Source organism: Hibiscus syriacus, unplaced genomic scaffold, assembly GCF_006381635.1.
Source record: "Hibiscus syriacus cultivar Baekdansim isolate YM2019G1 unplaced genomic scaffold, ASM638163v2 tig00021910_pilon, whole genome shotgun sequence".
Taxonomy (NCBI): Eukaryota; Viridiplantae; Streptophyta; class Magnoliopsida; order Malvales; family Malvaceae; genus Hibiscus; species Hibiscus syriacus.
The window spans coordinates 63,646-82,084 of NW_024062517.1; the positions used below are offsets into that span (position 1 = coordinate 63,646).

Below are 18,439 nucleotides of genomic sequence, written 5' to 3' on the forward strand. Positions count from 1 at the left end.
GTAATGTAGTCATCATCAGCAAATAGTATAGATTGGAGATTCCTTGGTGCATGTTTAGGTGAATGCCGTGCGTCTCTTTCTTTTATATCCTTCGTTATTTTATACATTTCAATTTTGGTTTCAGGTTTGATAAGAAACATGCAACTTTTATATGTAGATTTCAAATACAGGTGTTCAACTTCACTACGAAAAAAGAAATTGTTACATACATTGAAGTGTAAATTTATAGTCAAACAACAAAATCACTCGTAAAATCAGATCCCTGAGATGTTAAAAAAAAAAGTCTGGCAGCTTAATCTACTTCCTCAATCATAGGCCCTGCACCCTAACCACCACCGGCGGCTGCCTGGTACATCTTTACAATGATGGGATTGCAAATGCTTTCCAGCTCCTTAATCGTGTCCTCAAACTCATCCGTGGAGACATCGGATAGCGCCATTGATTGTGTCCTCAATCCTTTTGTTATCGGTATTGGATAGTTTAGAACTTATCTTCTCATCCTTGATCGTGTTATAAGAACAATTCTGAAGTGGCCTCAGCTTTGTTCTTGAGTTCCTCATCCTGGGACTTGCATTTCTCAGCTTCTTGCACCATCTTCTCAATCTCTTCCTTGGATAGCCTACCTTTGTAATTAGTGACAGTGATCTTGTTCAAAATACCATTTGCATAAATGTCAAAGCGAACTTTGAACACCACAGGGTGCGGGCGGGATACATACCTGAAAACTCAAATTTCCTGAGCAGATTGTTACCCCCCCCCCCCGGGGAAACCTGAACCAGAACCCCGGGATGACCATCTGAGTAGGTAGAGAAAACTTGTTCCATTTTGGTGTCGTCTTCCTTGGAATCAATATAGTCATAACTCCAGCAGCAGCCAAGGGAAAGTGGCCTGGGATGACAACAAATCTTGAACCGCAGCCTGTGAGCTGTTTACCATTGAATAAATACTGCAGCAAATACTAAAATTTCGGAATCCGAGTAGAGCAACCAATCAATCATGAACCTGGCTTTTGTCCATTTGCATCCCTCCGACATCTGCTTCCATACATTTCCTAAACAGATTCATGTTCAACTCCTCGGGTTATGGTCGTATAAAAATTGATGCCTTCCTGCAAAATGATTCACCGTCATGTTGTCGAAATCTTCACCTGCAGTTGCCCTCATTTTCAAAGATCCCTTCTTCAATCTTCAACAATGAAACATCCACCCAGGTCCAAAATAAGCACATTCTTTTCCCCTCAACTTCCAGCCTTTTTATCAACCCCATTGCCAATAGCTGCCGCGGTTAACAGTTTTATAAAATTATAACCCATGGAAATTAATAGAATGATGGGTTCAAATTACAGAAGTAATTTACAAAAGTGTACAACATTTTAATCATTAAGAAATTTTATAAAGAAACAAAGTAATATTAGTAACATTAAATTAGAAATTTAAAGTTACATTATATCAAATTCACGATTAATTAACAAAATTTGCTCATATTAGTAGTAACGGTTATTGAAAAACGTAAATAGCTAATAAATTAAAAAGTATAAGAGAAAAATATGAAGTGTTTTTTCTATTTTTTTATAATCTATTTATTTAATTTTCAATTTATTTTTTCCTAATAAGCCGTTAGCCACTTTAACCGCCCTAATTTCAAAAATCACATCTTTTCACGCCAAAACCCTACCAATATCTTGCGTGGCAACATCTGATTCGCCTTAAGTGCGTTTGAAAACAAGATGGACCGTACAGAATCCTGTGAGACCACAATCGGCAAATTCCTTCCATCTATAAATTGGAACGAAGAGTCAGCTCTGCGTTTTTCTCTTGCTTCTCCTCTCTTAAAATCGCATTTAAGCTCTCCTCTCCATGGCATCTCAAGCCATCCTCCTCCACTGGTCCAACACATAGTATGGGGTAATACGTGTTGGGAAATAAATCGAGTACAAATAATTTCTCTATAACCAGATTAGTAAGAATGCGAAATAAAAGCGGAAAAATAATACCCGAAAATTGATAACGGAGTTCAGCCAATTGTGCTTACGTCTCCGGACTGCTGCAGATATTTTACTAAGAGAGAAAATTTACAGGTGTTTACAAAACACTCACTACTCACAAGAAACTCTCTAGTATTGGGAGAAAGAAATGATTTGGGATTTGGGATAATTTTAAAGCTAAATGAGCTAGGGTATTTATAGTTGAAACTTAGGGACTAATCTTTGAAAATACCCTAGTGCAATGACTAAAGTGAATTTACCCATTCCTATTTTCAACAAACATCTACCAAACTTTGAAAAACATTTTTTCAAAGAAACATTTACCAATTGCCAAACTTTGAACTAACTTTAACAATCTCCCACTTGAAGACTGATTTTAATCTGTCTTCACACCTCGATCAATGCAGCAATATTTCTGGTCTTGTTATTCTAGCATGCCAATTGAAGTTGAACACAACTTCAGTTTGTCCGTAGTCACCGTCTTTGTCAACATGTCTGCCGGATTTTGAGCTCCACTAATCTTTTCAAGTTTCAAAATCCCATCTTCCAGAAGAGATCGGATAAAGTGATATCTCAATTGTATGTGCTTCGTCCTGGAATGAAAAGACGGATTCTTTGCTAGATGGATAGCACTTTGAATGTCGCAATACAAGACATTGTTTTCTTGTTTTTTGCCTAACTCTTCCAAGAAACTTTGGAGTCAAACCATCTCCTTGCTAGCTTCCGTAACAGCGACATATTCTGCTTCAGTTGTGGATAGAGCAACTATCTTCTGTAGTTGAGAAACCCAACTCATTGCAGTTCCTCCTAGAGTATAGACATACCATGTAGTGCTAATTCTAATGTCAATATTTCCGGCTAAGTCAGCATCTACATAGACTGTCAATATCGTATCTTCACCTTTGAAATAAAGTGCTTTGTTTGTAGTACCTCACAGATATCTGAGGATCCATTTGAGTGCTTCCCAGTGTACCTTGCCCGGATTATTCATGTACCTGCTAACAGCTCCCACTGCTTGAGCAATATCACATTAGACTTCCAATTGCTGAGGCATACGACACCTTCACCATGTGTGCACGTTCTTCCTCCGTCTTTGGTGACTGTTCTTTGGAGAGTCTAAAATGAACACCTAAAGGTGTATTTACTGGTTTATCATCTTGCATGTTGAACATGGAGAGTACTTTGTTGATGTACTCAGCCTGTGATAACATCAAAGTCCCCGACTTTGTGTCTCTCTTGATCCTCATCCCAAGAATCTGCTTTGCAGCGCCCAGATCCTTCATAGCAAACTGCTTCGACAATTTTTGCTTCAAGTGTATAATCTCTTGCATGTTTGAGCCTGCAACGAGTATGTCATCAACGTACAACAATAAAATAATGAAGCTATTGTCGAACCTCTTGATGTAGCAATAATGATCTGCTTGGTATCTGGTAAAACCACTGCTACCCATGAAGCTATCGAACTTCTTGTACCACTGTCTAGGAGCTTGTTTTAAACCATACAAGCTCTTCTTCAACCTGCATACCAGGTTTTTCTTGCTTGCCTCTATGAAGCCTTCTGGCTGCCTCATATAAATTTTTTCCTCCAAATTATCATGAAGGAAAGCTGTCTTTACATCTAACTGCTCAAGATGTAAATTCTCTACAGCTACAATTTTCAATACCAGTCTGATTGTAGACAGCTTCACGATTGGAGAGAAAATTTCATTGTAGTCAATACCTTCTTTTTGTTGAAAACCTTTGACAACCAATCTCGCTTTGTAGCGTTTTCTCCCATCGTGCTCTTCCTTGATCCTGTAAATCCACTTGTTGTGGAGCGCTTTCTTGCCTGGTGGTAATTCAGCTAATTCTCACTTCTGATTTGACATAAGCGAGTCCATCTCATCTTTCATAGAAGACTCCCACTTGACTGAATCCTCTACTTGCATTGCTTCATCATAACACTCTGGTTCACCATTGTCAGTCACCAATAAGTAGTGCAAAGAAGGAGAATATCGTTGGGTTGATTTAGGAATTCTAGAGGAGCGTCTCAGTTTTGGTGTGCCTGGTTCTTCTTGAACTGCTTCAGGATTGATCTGAACATCATTTCTAGAAATCTCCTCGAACTCAACAAATTCCTTTGTTTCAGCTTCGGTATTGGAGCTACTTGATTCTACAGTTGACATGTCTTTGTACATCACATTCTCATTGAAAATGACATCTCTTCTTCTGATGATCTTTCGATTTTCGTAGTCCCAAAACTGGTAACCGAACTCATCACCTCCATAACCAACAAAGACACATTTGTTAGACTTGGCATCAAGTTTACTTCTTTCAGCAGAGTTTATGTGTACATAAGAAATACAACCAAACACTTTTAAGTGTGAAAGGTTTATTTCTTTCTTGCTCCAAACTTCCTCTGGTATTCTTCCATCCAAAGGAACTGAGGGCCCACATTTGATCAAGTAAGCTGCAGTGTTGATAGCTTCAGCCCATAGAAATTTGGGCAATCCGGCATGTATCCTCATGCTTCTGGCACATTCATTTAGAGTTTTGTTCATGCGCTCTGCTACGCCATTCTGTTGCGGTGTCATGTGAACTATTGTCTCCATCTTGATCCCATTGTTTGCGTAGAAATCTCTGAATCTTCTATTTTTGTACTCTCCTCCATTGTCAGACCTCAACCACTTGACTTTCAAACCTGTCTCATTTTCCACCATGGCCTTCCATTTTCTGAAGGTATCAAAGACTTCTGATTTCTTCTTCAGAAAATAAACCCATGCCTTCCTTGTTGAATCATCGATGAAAGTGACATAATATAATGAGCCTGCAAGAGATGGAACTGGAGATAGTCCCCATACATTAGTATGAACCAACTCTAACCTTTCTGCCTTGGGTGTCTTGCCAATCTTTGCAAAACTGACTTTCTTTTGTTTGCCAAAGATGCAATCCTCGCATAGTCTGACATCTACATTCTTTAGATCCGGAAGCTTCCCTTTTGACAAAAGCGTCTTCATCCCTTTCTCGCTCATATGGTCAAGCCTTTGGTGCCATAGGTTTGATTTTCCATCAACATCTGCTGCAACAATGATATTCTCTAAATTTGATGTTACATAGAGAGTACCAGTCTTCTTACCACGAGCAATGACGAGTGCTCCTTTTGTAATCTTCCATTCACAACCTGAAAAGGTTGTACTATAACCTTCTCCATCAAGTTGTCCTATGGAAATCAAATTTCTTTTTAGGCTAGGAATATGTCTCACACCTTTCAGCGTCCAGGTGGTCTGGTTTGACAGCTTTAGTCGGATGTCTTCTCTTTCGACGATCTTCAAGGTTTCATCATCAGCTAGACGAACCTTCCCAAAATCACCACTGCCATAGTTCTCCATGATTTCTCGGCATGGGGTGGAGTGGAAAGATGCTCCTGAATCCAAGATCCATGATTCAATTGGACTGTTGACGCTTAGAATCATGGCATCACCTGTATCCTCTGTCACGTTGGTAGATTCCTGTGCACCGATATTTTTCTTCGGTGCCCGACAATCCTTTTTAAAGTGACCCTTCTTGCCGCAGTTATAACAGGTAAAATCTTTCTTTCCTGTTCTTTATTTTCCCCTTCTGGATTTGGATCTACCATGATTTGAATTTCTTTCTGAAGTTCTCCCTCTGGACTCCATGTGCAAGACTGAGGAGGTTGACGCTTCACCTGATTCTCTCCTTCAAATTTCTTCACTCAATACCAGATCCCGAACATCGTCGAATTTTAATTTGCTGTTTCCCGATGAGCTGCTGACTGATGTAACAGTAGCATTCCAACTGTCTGGTAGGGATGATAAGAGAATTAAAGCTCGAACTTCATCATCGAATTCAATTTCCACGGAACTCAACTGGGTTGTGATTGTCTTGAGTTCATTTAGGTGTTGAGCCACCGATGCCCCTTCCGCCATCCTCAAATTGAACAATCGCCTCATCAAATGAACTTTGTTTGAGGTCGATGGCTTCTCATACATACTGGAGAGAGCCGCCATAAGACCCGTCGTGGTATTTTCCTTTGCTATGTTGAAAGCAACATTGCGGGACAACGTCAGTCGGATAACTCCGAGGGCTTGTCTGTCGAGAAGAGCCCAATATTCATTCTTCATGCCCTCTGGTTTCTTTTCTGAGAGAGGTTGATATAGATTTTTTTGGTACAGAAAATCTTCAATCTGCATCTTCCAAAAGCCAAAGTCCGCACCATCGAACTTTTCAATTTTCACATTCCCTTCATCTGCAGCCATCGCTCCCACTCGAATCTGGCTTCGTTTGGATCGTTTCTGACAATTCTTGCGTACCACCGTGTATTAGAACACCTCTGTCGATAAATTTGTATCGTCGACAAAATTTTACTATTCACAAAATTCACTATTCATGTGAATAGTAGCCTCACAAAAAATTGACAAAATTCACAACCAAAATCTATGATTACCAGTTGTTGGGAAATAAACCGAGTACAAGTAATTTCCCTATAACCAGATTAGTAAGAATGCGAAATAAAAGCGGAAAAATAATACCTGAAAATTGATAACGGAGTTCAGCCAATTGAGCTTACGTCTCCGGACTGCTGCATATATTTTACTAAGAGAGAACATTTACAGGTGTTTACAAAACACTTACTACTCACAAGAAACTCTCTAGTATTGGGAGAAAGAAATGATTTGGGATTTGGGATAATTTTGAAGCTAAATGAGCTAGGGTATTTATAGTTGAAACTTAGGGACTAATCTTTGAAAATTCCCTAAAGTGCAACGACTAAAGTGAATTTACCCATTCCTATTTTCAATAAACATCTACCAAACTTTGAAAAACATTTTTTCAAAGAAACATTTACCAAACTTTGAAAAACATTTTTCAAAGTTGGTTGCCAAACTTTGAACTAACTTTAACAATACGCTCAAAACAAGTACATCTTTTACAAATTGAACATTTTCAAAAAAGTAAGGAAAGGGAGAAAAAATGAAAAGAAAATGAGCAAAAGCCAATCATTGAAGTCATAAGTTGAGACTAATAAACTACGAGAACCATATGTAAGTATTGTTTAGATTACTATGCACTTACTATATGGAATAGTGATCCATCCATCTTCTTCAGAAACATCAATGTGATTCTCCAGGACAATGTGTTTCTTATCACTCCCAACACCAACATTCTCACCTACATATTCATTGGTTTTTGAATCATGGTTTTCAACTGCAGGTGTTTGCATGTTGTGAGTACTATAAATTATACGCAAATAATGTGCAAGTATACACAATCGCTCAAGTAATATAATGATGAGTGAGTATCATCTCCACAGGGATTAGGTGAAATTACAAAAGTCTAACCAAAGCAATGCACTATTCTATCTAAGTATAGTTAGTCTTGATATATAAAAATGTCACGACAATGTAAATGTGTATGCTGGTGGATATAGAGTGATGGTCTGATGGTGTAGCAAATGGAAATGCAATGGCAATGATAAATGTTTAATGTTGAGTATGGTGAAATGTCAAGGCAATGAAAAATGGTAAAAACAGTAAATAAAAAGAAAATAGAATGAAAAGAAAATAATCCTCACGTGACAAGCTTCCAAGAGAATGAATAGTAGGGATTGATCTAAAGATGCTAAACTTATTTCTGAAGTATATTTAAGCTAACTGGTCTTTTACTTACTCGACAGGGCTTTCCTAAAGTGTTCTAAAGAACCTAACAGAATAGGATGCCAAGGCATCTGCTCTCACTCAACGATTTGGACAGCCTACCCTATTGATAAAGACACCCTTTTTAGTCGTTGAAATCCTATCCCAGTCTCTTTCGAGATCTAAGAGATTAGATTATAATACTCCTAGGCCGGTTCAAAGCCCCTTGAAAATACTATAACCCATTGCTTATGAGGATCTTATCTTGCGTTTCTTCCGAATACTTACAAGTATTTTTAGCTTAGGATTCTTCTGAATACCTAACCTTCATCTAAGAAATATACATTTCCATGCCTCTTACAAGCCTAGATGGTGAAGCATTCATAAGCAAATCAAATAAAGAACCAAAATAAACTTAAATATACCATTAAAAATAAAGCTTAAACATCTATTAAATCAACCACCACCAAATAAGTTAGTTCATGGTGGGGTTCAAAATATCCAAACACAAAGTCATGAAAATATTTGTTTCAACAACCCACAAATAAATATAAAATAGCAGCAAAAAGGGAAATTGAGAAGAAGTCTTCGACGCGCCACTGGAGGTCTCCTCTCGGCCACCACGAACCACCTAGCTTGCTAGATCCTTTCGACACCTAGCTCGCCACTCCTTGGAGCTTTATCAATGAAGGAATCTCCCAAGGAAGAAGAAGGGAAAAGGAAAAATAAAAATCTGATTTTTGCTACAGTGTGTGTCCTCCTCTTTTTTCTCCTCCATGAGGTGTCATATATAATAAAAAATATCTAGGGGTAATGATGAGGTTGTTGGGTGCAAAATACCCCTCATACTCCTAGAATCACATGTTGGGTGTGAACCTTATCCTCCAAGTGGCAGTTGTCCTCTGGCAGCTTTGGCAGGTGGTTACAGCAGTCCTTCACATGCAGAGATAGTTGTCTAGTGCCAGCTGTCCTTGTGCAGAAATATATTTTTTTGTCTTTTTCTGCGCCAGAAATGCCGAGTCATTTCATTCTGCTTTAGCAACGTGTGATGCCACGTCATTGCTTCCCAAAGAATCCTTTTTCTTGATATTCCCTGCACACCACAAACAAACTACACCTTTCCCTCAAGCAGCACTATTAAGAAATAAAATAGCACAACCACCACAAATGCACTATATGCAACTACATGATCCTAAAATGCCTAAAATGATCTTATAAACAAACAATAACTTAAGTGAAAAAGGCCTTAAAAGTAGCCTTTTTAGGAAGTTAACACACCCCCAAACTTAAGCTATTGCTTGTCCTCAAGCAATGGATAGCAGTTACATAAGCAGAATGTCATGGCAATTTTCTACAGTAGGGGCATAGGACAAAATTGAATTTCAACCCTCAGAAAAAAAATAAGCTTCAACATGCTAGACTTATCAAGAATTCAAGTACTTTTCCCTAGGTCAAGATCCCTTGTGGTAGTGTGTGTGTGTGATTGTATCTAATCTGTACTTAGCAAACTTAGACTATTTCTAATCAAGCCCCCTAGTTTTTGCCAAGGCATTTACTTATTCATCAAGCACATTTTTACTCCCTTTTCTTTTTTCTATTGCTGTTACGAAGGGAGTCAGCTCATCACACCTACTCTCCTACACTCTAGATGAAAGGGAGCATACCTTCCACCCCCGAGCTAGTTAAGTAGAGTCATCCCATGACTACTTTCATTCACTCATATGCACAAGGCTTCCATTTATTAAAGAAAGTTCCAGGCAATGCCTCGGCAAAGAGGAGTGTTCCTCTACAGCTATGCCTAAGCATTTATTCACAGTTTCATTTTAAGGGAGTTTGTTTTTGATTTTTTTAAGCACAAAACTATATTTCAATGCCAAAACTAACTAGTGTTCTTTCATAAAAATTTTCTAAATTTTCTAAGTATAGATAACATACAAATCGTGTAAAAGTTTTTCACAAAGAATCAATCCCTAGAGTGAGTTCTATCATTCTCAACAGTCATTTACATTCAGATTCTAGCCTAACATTATCATCATCGGGTATCCTCAAAACATTTCATCTAACTGTCCTACCATTTTCTGATGACATGGCATAAACCTATGATAATGCTATCATGCATATGACCTACCAAGAACCATACCTCCCCCAAACTTAAGGGAAGCATTATCTTCAATGTTGAAAGAGAATTATACTAAATATAAACTATATGCCATGCAATGAAATACAACTAAATGAGAATGGATGTAAGAGAGGTACCTCAATAAGTGTGTGGTGTTGCCTTGGAGGTGTTAGCAGCTTCTCGTCGGGTGCACTTGCATATAGGTGCTGGGCTGGACTCGGACGAAGTGGAGTAATAATGCACAATATTGGAGCCGTCCAGCCGTGGTTTTGATGCATTTGCCACGACGTGGTGCAGGAGAAGGTTTGGGTGCTGGGACAGGACTGGGTGTTTCTTCGACAGTGACAGTGACCGGATATTCAGGAGTTTCAGAACGGTGCGGAGCAGGAATCGGATAATCAGTGGGAGGATAATGATGGTGATAGGATAAGTCTCCCTTTGGTAACCGCTCCTTGCACGGTTTGCAGTAATGTGGTCCCTACAAATCATATCAAAAATTAATTACAAAATGAAATAAAAATAAAAATAAAGAAAAACTTAAATTTTAAATTTTTATTTATGCACAGACACAAATTCAATGACGTGGCATCGAATTTTGGTTCTCCTCTGGGCACGCTTCAGTATCTTACAGACGTAACACGTCCTTGTTGTGTGGTGGTGGAACTCCATTGTAGGCTTTCAGACGCTGGCTATTGACCTTGAAGATCATCCCATTGTCTATTCTCTTGATGTCAACAGCTCCATGGGGATACGACATAATGCACCTCAAATGGTCCTGACCATCGAGATTTGAGTTTCCCAGGAAAGAGTTTGAGTCTGGAGTTGTAAAGCAAGACTTGTTGCCCCTCATGAAAATGTCGTGGCATCAGTTTCTGGTCATGCCACTTCTTGGTTTTCTCCTTGTATATCCGAGCATTCTCATATGCTTGTGCTCTAAACTCTTCCATTTCGTTAAGTTCAAGTAATCTCTGCTCCCCAACTAGTTGAGCATCGAAATTCAATCGCTTGATGGCCCAATAAGCTTTGTGTTCAAGCTCAACCGGGAGATGACAAGCTTTACCATACACCAACTTAAAGGGTGACATCCCCAAAGGAGTCTTGAATATAGTTCTGTATGCCCAAAGTGCTTCATCCAACTTTGGCGACCAATCCTTATGCCTTGGGTTCGCCACTTTCTCTAAAATCTGCTTGATCTCTCGATTAGATATCTCTGTTTGGCCATTTGTCTGCGGATGATATGCCGTGGGAAATCTTATGTCGAACTCCATATCTCTTCAATGCCTTGGCAATCAACTTGTTATCAAAGTGGGTTCCCTCATCACTAATGATAACACGAGGTACTCCAAACCGAGTGAAAATATACTTGTGCAAAAACTTGAGTACGGTCTTGGAGTTATTCCTTGATGTTGCTATTGCTTCCACCCATTTTGACACATAATCCACAGCAAGCAAGATATATAATTTTCCTTCAGAATATGAGAATGGTCCCATGAAATCAATGCCCCACACATCAAACAGTTCTATCTCCAAAATATTTTGCAGCGGCATTTCATGTCGTCTGGAGATGTTTTCAGTCTGTTGGCATCGATCACATCCTTTGTAAAATGCTTGGGCATCTTTAAACAAAGTTGGCTAGTAAAAGCCTGATTGCAAGACCTTAGCAGCAATCCTTGCTCCACCAAAATGGCCTCCAGTTGGGGCCGAATGACAATGGTACAAAATATCACTTTGCTCCTCTTCAGGTACACATCGTCTAATGAGCTGATCGACACAATGCTTGAATAAATATGGCTCGTCCCAAAAATAGTGCCTTGCATCGTTCTTGAACTTCTTTTTAGCCTGACTATTCAAATCAAAAGGCACAATTCCACTAACAAGAAAATTAACAAGGTCAGCGTACCACGGGATTGTCGTGGCATATAAAATTTTCTCATTAGGAAATTCCTCTTGGATATCTACAGTGTCATGGCATTTAGAATTATTCTCTAGCCTAGATAAGTGATCAACAACTTGAATTTCAGTTCCTTTTCTATCTACCACCTCTAAGTCAAATTCTTGCAAAAGTAAGATTCACCTAATAAGTCTAGGCTTGGCATCTTTTTTGTTCACTAAGTATTTTATAGCCGAATGATCAGTGTGAACAATAACTTTAGTGCCTATTAGGTAGGGTCTAAATTTATCAAAAGCAAATACCATGGCAAGTAATTCTTTCTCAGTGGTGGTGTAGTTCAATTGTGCTTTATTTAAAGTGCGGCTAGAGTAATAAATAACATGAAACATTTTAGCTCGGCGTTGCCCCAAAACAGCTCCTACGGCATAATCGCTTGCATCACACATCAGCTCAAATGGTGATGTCCAATCGGGAGGGACTACAATAGGTGCCGAGATCAGTTTTCGTTTCAGCTCAGTAAATGCGCCGAGGCATAATTCGTCAAACACAAAAGGTTGGTTTTGTTAAAGCAATGTGCACAAGGGCTTAGAAATCCTGGAGAAGTCTTTGATAAACCTTCTATAGAATCCAACATATCCAAGAAAACTTCTTTGCATCTGATAGATCCATATATGTTCTCAATCTCATCCAACCATTTTTCTAAAATACTAGTGGGGTCATAGTCATACTAAAAAATCTCATTTGCTTGGTTGATATGCTCACCTTTAAAAACTACACATAAAAAAGTTAAAGAGAAAAAAAGCGATTGCCAAAGTCAAATGCCATGCATGGGTATGGGGTGGGGTTTACTAGTTATGCTTTGATTTTAGGATATTAGTAGCGAACAAAGCCGCCAACACACAGGTCTCTAATTCACTACCATGAATTATATTGCCCCTCTCTTTGCCTTTCTGCTGCTCCAATAAAACTCTTTTTAACTTTTGGTTTGATTTGTTTGAACACCCTAATTAGTTGACAATCATAGTAAGGCCAGACAGCGGATCAATGTCTCCATTTATTTTTCTGGTAAGGGTGTTCATTGTTTGGTGAATCGATAAGATAATTATATATTAGACCAATTAACGATTAATTTTTTTAAAGTTTCATTATCAGTATTAAATATTTTATATTATATGGGTTCGAACCATATTTTTGGATATTTCGATTTCAATTTTATAAAAATCCTTTTGACTTTATGCTAAACGTCTTCGTAAATGTTCAATATTATGGTTTTAGTTAAAAAAAAGGGTAAACTACACATTTAGTAACTATAATATTGATTTTGGTTCATTTTAGTACATAACTTTTAATTTTTTTAAAAATTCAACCATCATATTGAATTACGCTTTCCATTCATATTATTATTTTAACACTTCTCTCTACTAACATTTTATTAGTGGACGACGCAAGATTTTATGTTAGGGGGTGAACTAAAATTTCAGGATACGATAATAGATTTTCAATAAAAAAAATATATAAAATATGTAACACCCCCAACCCGTATCCAACTCAGATATGAGTCAGAAGTATTACATTGACTTTTCAAACCATTTTCTTATTTCAAATAGAGAAATATTCAAACTTAATTTAAAAACACACTAAATGGTTTACATATAACTATTTAAAACGTTTACAAAACTGTTCAGAGCTTATACAATTTATTCTTTTAAATACATATCAACTAGATTTTTATATACTAAAATACATATTATTCATCTCTCTTCTGATCTGACCTTCGATAAGGATAACTGACCTGTCTTGCTTCCTATCGATCCATAAACTCTGCAAAACCTGCGTGTGAAACACTCACACGCTAAGTCGTGGACTTAGTGATGCATATAAAAACCCAGTATTATGTCTGTTTACGCGCATGCGTGTATAAAACATGCAAAATTTTTGTTCTTTTCGTTGACCAATATGCATGATTTTCTTATGGTCTCATGTTTGTTGTTGAATGCTCAAATATTGAGAAGTATAGAGTTTGGTATTATCCCTTTTTTAGTAGTAAAGGTACAATATGAAAAAAAAAACCTAAAAGAAACTGTAGATAAATTTAATCGGGGTGGAGTATTTTTGCATCTATCACTCTAGAAAAGTGTACATTTAGGCACCAGACATGCATGTAATCAAGTGCATCTTGCCCCCGGCTTGCTTGGCGATCAGACGAATATTAGCTGAGAGAGTGCGAGAAGTCGATGTGTATACAACTTCTTATACTCCCAGGGAGAGAGATAAATTTGAAGGCAAAATCAGAGTTGTGGTTCAATCCCTCATTGATAATGGAATTGATATTAAAGTTTATCTTGATTGAGTAGTTTAATTTCAGTTTTTGAACTTTACTCTCTATACTCAAACCTTATGAACATTTTAATCTTATATCAATTATGATCATAAACTTCAAATTATTTGGGTTTTTGCTTGGAGAAGTCTTTTTAGTATGACTATGACCCCACTAGTATTTTAGAAAAATGGTTGGATGAGATTGAGAACATGTCTGGATCTATCAGATGCAAAGAAGCCTTGGATATTGTGAACGAGAAGACAAAGACAGAGACCCATCATGGTGCACAACAATGGCATCCAAGAGCGGTTTTGCAAGCCAATACTAGTGGAAAAGCATGCACTTGAACATTCATTTACGCCAACAGACATGACATGGTAACCATTTCCAAACAGGATATGATGTCTGACTTTTCCATAACAGAAATGTCATCAAGTCAACAGAGCACGGAGGTCAATATGTCAACCACTAGAAGTAGGGATGGAAGATGGTGGGTGGGGTAGTGGATATGTAGATGCAAATAGATAATTTGTCTATTTTACCGTATTAAATATTCATATTGTGCACATTATCTCCTTCATCTAAGACACGTAATTTGCTGAATCAAAAATAGAACAGGAAAGAGAGTGAGGGCAAAATATTCCATATTTTTTGGCATGGAAATCTATGTCAAATGGGTGGGTCTTATTTGACATCCATAACAAACAAAAATATACCTTCCATAGTCACTAATAGTTTCATATGATAACATCATACAAATTCGAGGTGATATAATCTCACTTTCTAATTCGGTGATGAGTTGATGGAAAGGGATGTCAGTTAGGGGAAGAGTCTAGTTTGCAGCTTCGGGTATTCCCATTATTGGCATATATGACAATACTGATGGAGTTTGCATGTTACGGGTTGGAATTAAACTAGTGAATATCACTATCCTACGGCTCAACGGTTCCTCTCCCTCTCTAATGGTAATACAGACAAAGTTGCATGATAGGGTTGCAATGTGACCTGCATTTCAAAATGTAAAGCCTGTTTTTGCTCAGGATGTATGTTTTGTACTTCTTTCCGTTACTGAAACACCGATGACATGCAAAACGCAATAAAATGAATTATCATCAAACTATATATGCTTTTCTAAACAAAATGAAAAGAAAAGTGTCTTAATGAAGAAACATTTTTGAATATCCTAGTGTTGGACAGACATTCCCATTTCCGAATCTCGTCCGGTTCTTGAAAATTATCTTTCTTACACTGAATCAGAAGCATAGTTGAAAGTGGCACAAAGCTGATGATGGTAACGTTAAATCTGCAGTATACTTCATCATATCATGTATGGACAAGTTGGATTAGATAGAAATACATTTAAAATGTGATTATGGTCATTTTGTCCAACATGAATCAATTCCGTAAGGTGTTACTGCAATGATTCAGTTTTATAGCCTAGTTATGAGTGAGGGTGAACATATAAAGAAAAACTGCAGTTCACTTAAAATTGGAGTTTATTGGTTTATGTTGAAAGAAGACGATGACCAATGATACATGAATGCACTCTAAAAAAAAACTTTATAAACCAAGATTCCCCAGCCTTGATCTTCCAAAGCAGGATAGCTGAGAAACTGTCTCAAAAATGCTGTTGCTAATATCTGGTTCCGAGTAGCATGACCGCATATAGACAGAGAAGCAAATTCAGGAGTAGAAAAAAAGTATTCTCATTGCACCGAAAAGCAGGCTCAACCGTTACACATCCATAACTGAATGAGATGTCTCTGTGTGGGGCTTACACTCCCACCAGGGTTTATTTTGAGTGCATCCAAAGCTTTTTGTATCTCCATGGACATTGCACTGTCCACACTCCTGAAGATAGCGTCTATGTGCTTTCTGCAAATGAAGCTTGAGTGAACTATTGCTCAACCCAGCATTCTTCCCACAAATCGGACAAACTTTCATCATTGGTTTTCGTTGATGCCACTCCATTGAAACCTTTCCATGCAGTTTCCGATCAAGATACAATAATATCCTTGCAAACCCATCATTTGGTTGGGCTCGGCAATGAGCTCGCTTGAAGGAATTCCATGCTTCTAATATAGTTAAGTTCCTGCCCACAATAGCAATAACATTTCATTCAATTGGAAAAAAATTCCAGTGAAACCTCCTCCGATTTATCGATACTGGAGGTTCTTTAGCAACAATATAGCCTTCTATCAAGCTATAATTCTGTAAAATGCAAAGCATGAAATATTCTTACTTCTGAAGCATCAGGTATGCAATCACTACTGTGGCACTCCTACTTTTCCCTTCAAGCAATGAACTAAGATTCTTCCACTATTGTTCAACGTGATCAATAAAATCACAAACTTCTTCAAAGATACTGCTGATGTTTGAATCTTCATTGTCATATATCTGTTCCAATAAGGCACAATCATATATGTTATGAAAGAAGTTTCCATTCAGGTAGCATCAGAGAGTTTTACATTCAACACTTCCATAGAACTGAGTCTAAGATGTGTACAAAGGCAAAATGGCCGTTACCACTTTCCATTGTCCACTGCTGTTATATCCACGACCACCACTATATTATCGTTCTATGCTTTTTGATTCATGTATCTTTGAACCGAAGGCTCAGTATTTCAGTTTATGTTATCCAGCAGAGAAAATAAGCAAAAGTTAAGATGGGATTTCACGCAGATGCATTAAAAAAACCACACTTCTTCATTTAGAACCAAACTAATAAAAATGTAGAAGGAAATATAGGTAGTTACGGAAAAGTTTTGTACTCGAATAGGTCATGGTATTGGGAATCTGCTTGGCCATTTCATTGGAGCACAGACACAATTCATGAGTAATTCCAAAATGCTGCAGTGTATAAGATCTAGCGGCCAGTGTCCCACCAATGAAGAAGCTACCCGTTATTAAAATGGCTTGTCCGTATTAGCAGCCTCAGATATCAATCCTATCATCTCAAGAACATGCTCAAGCCTAACCTGTATGTTATAATAGCCAAAAGACAATTAGCATATGGAGATGCAACCACAAACACTGAAGTAATGGTTTACCAACTGCATAGAAAGAAGGCCAAGAAGTTGAATGAGGGTATTACCTTCAATTCATAAGCATCGAAAACACTGTTATTATCACTGCCCTCAAGAAACCCGAATTGAAATTGTTATCTTGGCAGAGTTTAACAGCGTCACTTTTAAGCATTTCATTCCATTGCTCCAGATTTGCTTGATTCAGCATCAACCTAAGTGCAATAGTTTAGGATGAAGCATTTCACAAAACTGTCCCAGAGTGGAAACTTACTAACAATGAGCTATAAAATATGATTATACTCCAAGTTAAATACTTTTCACGTGACACTGTCCCGGTCCTCCAGAGAGGAAACTTTCTAACACTGACCTATAAATATAATTATAAACCATAATGGCATGCCCACTATCTAAAATATTTTAAAGAATTACTCCATGCATGATGTCATACTAAATGCATAACACAGAGAGGTCGGCATTAAGCCTGTCAAAGCAGTGGTTGGTGACATGAATCAAGATACTGTTTTATCCATCTCATAGTCTCTACATGGTTGGTATAGACTCAACCCACACACTTACTCTAGTCAAGAGACACTTTAATGGAGAAAATCTTTCAATAGCCTCCATAAGTTATTAATTTCTATTTCCTCCCCAAATCATGTCTTATAAAATAACTTGAAAAAGTATAACTAACCTGGCAAACTTATAAAGTCTCGAAGCTTAGCAGTCAAATGTAAGCTTATAAGTGGCTCTCCATTACCTTTGTAGAATTTTCCATGCCAACACCAACTTCGTGACAAAGGAGAATTGAAGTCCATGTTTCTTTGTGCCCCGACGATGCTGTTTTGAGAGCTGATATCTGCGTCTCTGAATCACTGCAGTCTGGTTGGTTATCACTAAAGACCCGCTCCTTAGATGGAGTAGATGGGAAAGAAACACCTCCAAGGAAAGGAGGATGCATCAACTGTGATGCTCCAGTATGCGAGAAGAGGAATGAAAAAGACAACTGCACTTTGCCAGACGGTATCAATCATTGTTATCCAAAAGAGTCTCTTGTTATAGCTTTCTTCTCGGTGCCCAGCCCCATACAGCGAGGAAGCTTCAAAAGTCTCCATCGATTTAGATCCTTGTCAAGAATACCAACAACAATCGTTGGCACCGATGTGTAGATTACAGAATACACACACTACTCCACTCATGATTGCAGTGCTCAAAGTGAAACAAGTAAAAGCACATACCTGCAAAGAACATACTGAAGTATGATTCAACTTCTATTTAAATTTAGTGTAAATTATGATTTTGAATCAACAGAGAATAAAATCAATTGTCTTTAACCCAATTGGTAATCTCTGAATTAGCTTTCCACTCACATTTACCGTGAAGAAGAAGAAGCAGAGAAACTGCGAAACCAACAAAAATCGGATCTATGAAAATAAAGAATTCCTCACGTAAAAGAGAGATTACAGGAT

The 18,439-nt window shown here is 37.8% G+C and overlaps 2 pseudogenes; both read right to left on the bottom strand.

Annotated features, from left to right (window-relative positions):
- Window positions 1-325: 325 nt before the first annotated feature.
- Window positions 326-7,205, bottom strand: LOC120210026 (annotated as a pseudogene).
- An 8,476-nt stretch (window positions 7,206-15,681) lies between these two features.
- On the bottom strand, window positions 15,682-18,146 carry LOC120210027 (annotated as a pseudogene).
- Between the last annotated feature and the right edge of the window lie 293 nt (window positions 18,147-18,439).